General features: G+C 40.8%; 1 protein-coding gene across 7 annotated transcripts in view; it reads right to left on the reverse strand.

Moving 5' to 3' along the window:
• P4HA1 (prolyl 4-hydroxylase subunit alpha 1) overlaps window positions 1–350 on the reverse strand; it is a 74,410-nt gene extending 74,060 nt beyond the window's left edge. For 2 of the 7 annotated variants that reach the window (XM_056799497.1, XM_056799503.1), the window contains exon 1: window positions 203–350. The gene's annotated coding sequence lies outside the window, so the exon portion shown is untranslated. Of the gene's footprint in view, window positions 1–116 lie in introns of all 7 variants that reach the window. The other 5 variants (XM_056799513.1, XM_056799509.1, XM_056799514.1 and 2 more) reach the window with 4 other exon arrangements.
• Between the last annotated feature and the right edge of the window lie 7,072 nt (window positions 351–7,422).

A 7,422-nucleotide genomic window follows, 5' to 3' on the forward strand; every position in this document is an offset into this window, starting at 1 on the left:
CACCAGCCCATAATAACTTGCACATCCCACCCCCCAGCCCAAGTGAATCAGAGAGGAGAGGGAGCGCTGGGCTTCTCCAAGGCCCTGGAGACTGGTGACAGCGAGGCGCCTCTCACCTGGGTAGGCAGTGGGGTAGAAGCTGTTCGCCCGCCCCCACCTCTTGCGCACACCCCGCTTTGCCCGTAATCTAAAGGACTCTCACCCCTCCAGCTGGCAGCGGGCACGACTGAGCAGTAGAGGGAGCCCGTAAATCCTTTTATAGCCTCAGGCGGCGCGCGAGTCCGCCCCGCCCCTTCACTGAGAGGCCGGAGGCGGGGCCTCTCACTCCTGCTTCCAAGCTGGACCCGTTCTACGTGAGCTAGATCACACCAGCAACTTGGTGCGCAGGCGCTGTGGCCAGCTAGCCCATCCCAGACAGCCGGCAGTGGAGAGTGGGAGGAGAGCAGCCGACTTCTTTGGAAGTAGGAGGGTCTGGAGCCCAAGTGGAACGTAAATGCGCGTGCGCAAGGCTTCCCCCGTTAGCCCGTGGGTTAGGCTGAGTACACATACTCGCCCACATCCCCGCCTTTAATTCCAATTTAAGCGCCCGAGGTCTTCTTTAGTGGAAAGTCCATTGACTGCCTCGGGCCACGCCTGCGGGTGCCCTCTGCAGCAGTGAAAGTAAGAAAAAAACTGAATAGAAAGAGCATAAGGGAGAAGGGGGATAGGGGAAGAAGAGCCAGGATTGCAGAGGGATGGATGCTCCCCGCCAAACGAGTGTTTCAGATTCGCTCTGGAGGTCTCTAGGCTGCCTCTCGCTCCATCATCTGGGAAGGTGTCCTGTCTGTGATATTCTGGGCGAGTCACTTACCTGCTCAATTCCCCGGCTGGAAAATGAGATTATTAACAGCTCCTACTCTTCAGAGTTGTTGTGAGGGTCAAATAAGACTTAATTGTAAACCCTTAGGACAATGCCTAGTACCTAGTCAGAGCTATATAAACGTTAGCTATTAAACATTCCCTAGTTGGGAGAACCAGAGCAACTCATTTGACTTCTTCCTACCTCAGTTTCCCCAACGATTCTCACAACAACCTTGAGAAGTCTCAAGGTTGTTGTGAGAATCGTTAAGTGCTTAATAAAATTTCAGTAGCATTATAAAACTAAAACTGTTTGCCTAGGAAACGTCAACAAGCCTAGGGAAGTTAAGTGATTTACCAAAAATCAAACAGTATGTATGAGCCAAAGATGGAATTTGAACCCGGCACCTCTGACTGTAAAAGTAATTTTTCCACTATCTCAAGAATCAACAGGTTTCTGTAAGGTCCTGTGGAGCTAGAGGCTCAGGCTCTGAATCTTACTTCTTCCACTTTATAGTCCTGTGACCTCCAACTTTTCCCTTAACTACTCAATTTTTTCATCTACACACAATGAGAGCATTGGATTTAGATAACCTCTAAGGTTCACTTTCCAGCTAGTCCGGAACTGCCCCTCCCTCTCTTGTTAGAAGCATCTCCTTTCTCAGATTACCTTGATTTTACTTATCAATTAGTCTTGTTAATAATTGTGTAAATGGGGAGCAGCTGGGTAGCTCAGTGGATTAAGAGCCGGGCCTAGAGACGGGAGGTCCTAGGTTCAAATTTGACCTCAGACACTTCCTAGCTGTGTGACCCTGGGCAAGTCACTTGACTCCCATTGCCTAGCCCTTACCACTCTTCTGCCTTGGAGCCAATACACAGTATTGACTCCAAGACAGAAGGTAAGGGTTTTATAAAAAAAAAATAATAATAATAATTGTGTAAATGTTGTTCTCCCTACTCCCCCAGGAAAATATCAGGTCACACACACACACACACACACACACACACACACACACACACACACACACACAGAGGTTGTCCTCAAGGACAGTTTCATTTTTGATTGTTCTAAATTCCTAGTACATGTTGCCTTAAAAAGGCTTAGTATATGTTGAAGTAAAGCCTCAAGTAAATGAGTCATTCCTCTCTTCAATCTCCATCTGGACTCAGCTGCCAAGACTTGAGACTGTTTTGAGAAAAGGTCCACCTACCATGGTTCAACTCAATTACATTCTGTTCCTTTAAGTCTATTGTTTACATGACAGGAAACAAATATACCTAAATAGATTCCTAGAGGCAATAAGGAACTAGTGTAAGAAAAGCATTACCTCTTGCTGAATAAGTATTAAAAGAGATGCACACCCATGACCCTTTATCTCAGTGGTCTGGAACTCCCACCATCACTGCAGATCACAAGCCCTAAACATCTTCAGTTTGTTGTGGCATCATCTAGTGGCCAGCCTTTTGGTGGTGTAGGTCTCTAGTCTTGGAATGACTCTGGGACAAGAGACAGTCTGTTGCTGGTCAGAAACTCAAAACCTTTACATCTTGGCAGGACTTGCCAGAGTGAACTCTCCTGTGACATAATTTTCAAGAAACAGCAGGGAAGACCCCTAAAATCTTGTGCCTTTGAATAAATTCAGCTGAGTGCAAGTGCAGAATATAGCCCAACTTTGGGTGCAAGCATAATGAGGAAATAGGTGGCCTATATCTCAATGGGAATATGGCCAGTAGGAAAGTTAGTCACTGCATGGCAGCAAGTCAACAGTGAACCTTGAATGATAATTAGACAGTGATCAAGGAAATACAGCACCCATCCTACATGAAAGGAAGTTGAAGAGACTATCCCAGTGCCCTGAGACAAAATCCTGGCTGTCCAGATGCTACTTAAGGTTCTGACCCAGATGGCACTTTTGAGCAACAATGAAGCACAATGAAACAAGTGGGTTTAACCTAACCTTTTAAACATTTTAAAAAATATATTTTGGAAGTAAGTTGCCTATACTAGTACCCATGTAATCTTGAAAGACTTAATCTTCCAATAAATCAGAGGACATAAATGGAGGACATAAAAGATGACCCAGGTAAGAGCCACACAGAAGGAAAGGGGTATTAATGAATCTCCACTGTTAGACAAATGATCTAATGTGGTTCAAATGAATTGATTTAAGAAGTGGTGGAATATTGATTTATAGGAAGCAATACACATCTAATGATAGATAATAGCTCTCTTTCTTCCCACAGCTAGCCTTTTTTAGTAGTTTTCTATCAGGCCAACATTTATTCCTTGAATATATAAAATGCAATATATTGGTCATAAAAATCTCCAATCAATATTTTCAGGAAAGAGAAAGGTTATTCTAAGAAATCTTCAGTAACCCCAAGTATGGGATACATTTTTAAATATACCACTCTAATAAAAACCATCAGTTGCATTTCAGAAAAGTGCTCCTGTTTGTAAACAAAGAACACCCAATTTGGTTGTTTGAAGCAAAGCCTAGTCAGTCCAGGCATTCTTCCACCCAAATCAGCTTTCCAAGGGCACAGACAGCCAAGTAAAAATGCCAGAAACACAAGCTTTATTTGGTTAAGAAGAGAGTTGAAGAAATCCCTAGTGTGTTCAGTTGAATAATTATGGTGTGTTCTGTATAGAGAATGGTGTATTTTGCCTTCCTGTCTCTTGGCTCAGTGTCAGGGCAAAAGTGCTGACTGAGGAATCAGACCCTTATGCTCTTCCCAGCCCCTCTGATAACTAGGTGTGACACTGAGCAAATAACTTAAGCCCTCTATGCCTAGATTTCTTCATCTGTCAAAAAGTATTAATAATACCAGTTTTACCCTTCTCATTAAGCTGTGAGGATAAAATGAAATAATAACAAGATGAACAACTATACTTGCAGTCAGGAAAAACCAGAACTGTAACCACAGCAAGACAATCTGAGCCTTGCCCTAGGGTACTGAAATAGAGAAGGTTGGCTTTCACTCCAGCAGGTAAAACAGCTGATATTTTCTCTAATTAATGAGAATAATTAGGGGGAAATAGAAAAGTTTGAGGCATCATCTTAGGGTCTTCCCTCCACTAAGTCCAAAACAAACTAATTTGAGAGTATCTTCCATGCCACTTGCCCAAGGTGCATTTTGGAGTGCTTGTCCCAGGCAATAGCATTTCAAATGCCTCCTCAAACACTTACAAGCAGCGTGATCTTGTAAATCAGTCACTTAAGTCTTCAAAGCTCAGTTTGCTCATTTTTAAAATGCAGATAATAACAGAATTGTGAGGGAAATATTTTGCTAACTTTAAAATGTAGAAATGAAAATAACTAATCCATAAAAATGCTTTGAAAGCTATGAAGTACTATGATTAGCTGTTGTCTCTAGAAAAGAAATAAATCCAATCCAAACCACACAAAATGCAATGTTTATGAAGTGCAAGACATATTAAAATGTGAGCTCCTTTTAGGGAAAGGGTGGTTTGCCCCAGATGCAGAGCATCTGGCATACAGTTGGTGCTTTATAAATACTTTAGCTATTGACTGACTGAATGACTACTAGGCACTGGGAATAGACATAAAAACAGAGGAACTGATATTAATTCAGAAGTGAAGAGTATGCAAATATATACAAAAAAGAAACACAACGTGATTTCAGGAGGGAACAACTGAATTCAAGAAAAATGTGGAATATGGCTTGTGTTTCTGTGTTATTTGGTAGGTCAAACCAACTCATGCTCCAGTGACAGTGGCTAAAGCTAACAGCATATTTCCAAGGTTGCCTTTTGGGTCTTCTCCAGTCCAGTTTAGTGAATTTTGGACCTAGATGTATCATGACTTTGTAGCAATCTGTAAAATGGGGATGGGTGATAATATTAACCTGTTTGTGACTTTAGAGGAAAAGAAAAATGCTGTGATGTTTACTTACCTAGCCTATTCTAGTAAGCAGTAATACAGTCTTGGGCCAACCTAAAAAGAGGTGAAACTCACCTCAAACAGTAATTCATTGCTCCTTATGTGGATGCTTCCATGGAACTGTTACACTTAGTAATAATAGTGTAATGATGGGGAGTAGAAGAAGGGTGGAGGGGAAGTCTTCTCTACAAAGAGAGGAATATGTGCTGCTTTGGGGTGTTCACAAGCTTCCCCCTTGAGTCTTCTTGAAAACTGGCAACAAGATGGAGTCTGCCAATGGGCTTACTCTCTAGATGTAAATAAACGAGATTGAATTCGCTATCTAACTGCTTATTTGATTTAATTGTTGATTGGGGTAAAGGGGAAGAGGTTAGAGGGATGGTAGGTCGCCCTAAATCTTTTTCTAAATAATCTAATTACTGAAGTAAAAGGTTTTCTCATAGGCAGGGGAGAGGTAGAGAAGGGGAGAGCACTGGTCACCGATTTGAGGCCGATATCTCAATAGTTCATGGAATGAAAGTCTTCAGAGAAATGAAGTTTTCTTGACAGGAACCAGGGGTGTTTTAAACAAGAACCCACAATGTTAAGATTTCCGTCAGTGTCAGAAATCTCCATAGGTGTCTTGAAAATGGCCCAGAGAAACAGCTCCTCCTTCCATTCCCTTTTGGGTCTCCACCCTCAAGACCCCCTCCTCAGGAGAATTTCCCAGAGGTCCTTGTTCAGTTCCCAACTGCTGTTCATGCTTCATGCACTGTAGAGCTCTCAACTTCCATTTCCCCCAAACAGTTCTTTTGTTCTACTCCCCATCATTACAATAGCTAGCATTTATACAGTGCTTTAAGGTTTATAAAGTGCTTTAAAAACATTGTCTTATTTGATCCTCACAACAGTGGGAGAAGGGTGCTATTATCATATATATTTTACAGATGAGGAAATGGAAGCAATATGAGGTTAAGTGACTTGTCCAAGGTCATGCAGCTAGTGTCAAAGACTGAATTTGAGCTCAGATTTTCCTTATTCCAGGTTCAACACCCTATCTACTGTACAATCTAGTTGCCTTATGTATTCCCAAATTATCCTTATATGAGTACATGTCATGTATCATCTCTTCCCCCCCCCCCCAAAAAAAAAGAATTTGAGCTCCTAGAGGACAAACTTTTGACTTTATATTAGGCAACTAGGTGGCAAAGTAGAAAGAAAATTGGGTTTGGAATCTAGAAGACTTATGTTTAAATCTATCCTCAGACACTAGCTGTATGACCCTAGACAGGTCACTTAACCTCTGTCTGCCTCACTTTCCTCAAATGTTAAATGGAGATAGTAATAGCACCTATATCAGAGACTTATTATAAGGATCAAGTAAGGTAATAATTCTAAAGTACTTGGCACAGAACCTGGCCACAGTAAACACTATATAAAAGTTAGCTATTATTATTATTATTACTAAATACTAGCAAATGCTTATTCTCTTCTTTTTGAATCTCTACTGCCTATAATAACATATATATGTCCCATATATTAATACCCTGCTACAATACTGTAGTATATATATTGTATATAATAGTATATATACTCTCTATAAATATATACATATACATATATAATATAGTTTGTATAGTAGTATGTATGTTTATATGCCATAGTATATATACTGTGTATATATAGATCTGTGTATATATGTAAATATATACAAACTATAGTAGAGAGTTAATACATTTTTATTGAATTGAAGGCCAATAATGTCAGCATTCTTGATAACTAGGCAGAATGGATCCCATCCTACCTACAACCAATCAACCAATTAACCAGCCTAGAGTAAGCTCTGACTGCCAGATCCTTCTCATCCTCTATGACTCTTGTCCACATCTCATAAATCTTCCACAGGAATCCATCCAATGGACTATATTTGCAGATAATCCCTTCTATATCTTGACATTCCTTTGGCTGTGGTAGAACATGCAGTCTGTCCCTCTGTTGTCTCTTGCTCTCCCTATATGACCATTTTACCTCCTCTTTCAGGAAACATCACTTTGATGATATTTTAGGTTCCATATCAGGTGCGTAATTCTTCATTGATTGGAAGTCCTGAAGTCTGTCCATCACTCTTCCCTCTATTGTCCTTTGGGTGACCCACAAATTAATCTTTCAGGGAGTGTAGTATTCCATGATTCATAGTTTCTAAGAAAAAGAGCACCACTGGAAGAATACTGGTTTTAAAATATGAACCTTTGCCTCAGGGAAAAGCTTGGGGTCATTCAAAACATTTCACAATTTCCCAAATGCAGTCCAGCCAACTCCTCTTTTATTTAATTCATTGTCCATTTGCAGTGTTTGTCCCAAAAATATGTACTGATATATTATCTCTAAGGGTTGTACATCCAACTACTTATCACAATCTGAGATAATAGGCTTCGTAAATGGTATTAATTATTAAAGAAAACTCATTCCTGTAGAAGCCTCTCCTAGGTCTTTTCATATAATGTTCCAGGTTCCAGGGCAAGCAAAAGACTTCCAAAATCTTTTTTTTTTTTAAGTGGCTTTAAAGGTCTAAAGAACTTCATTATAATTAATTAAGCCCACTTGTTCTTCTCTGCTAAAATCCTTTAATGCCTCATTGTGACACAGAAGTGGCATCTGAGTCAGGGCTGTCACTAGCACCTGAGCAGCCTGGATTTTGACC

Source organism: Monodelphis domestica, chromosome 1 (genome assembly GCF_027887165.1).
Source record: "Monodelphis domestica isolate mMonDom1 chromosome 1, mMonDom1.pri, whole genome shotgun sequence".
NCBI lineage: Eukaryota > Metazoa > Chordata > Mammalia > Didelphimorphia > Didelphidae > Monodelphis > Monodelphis domestica.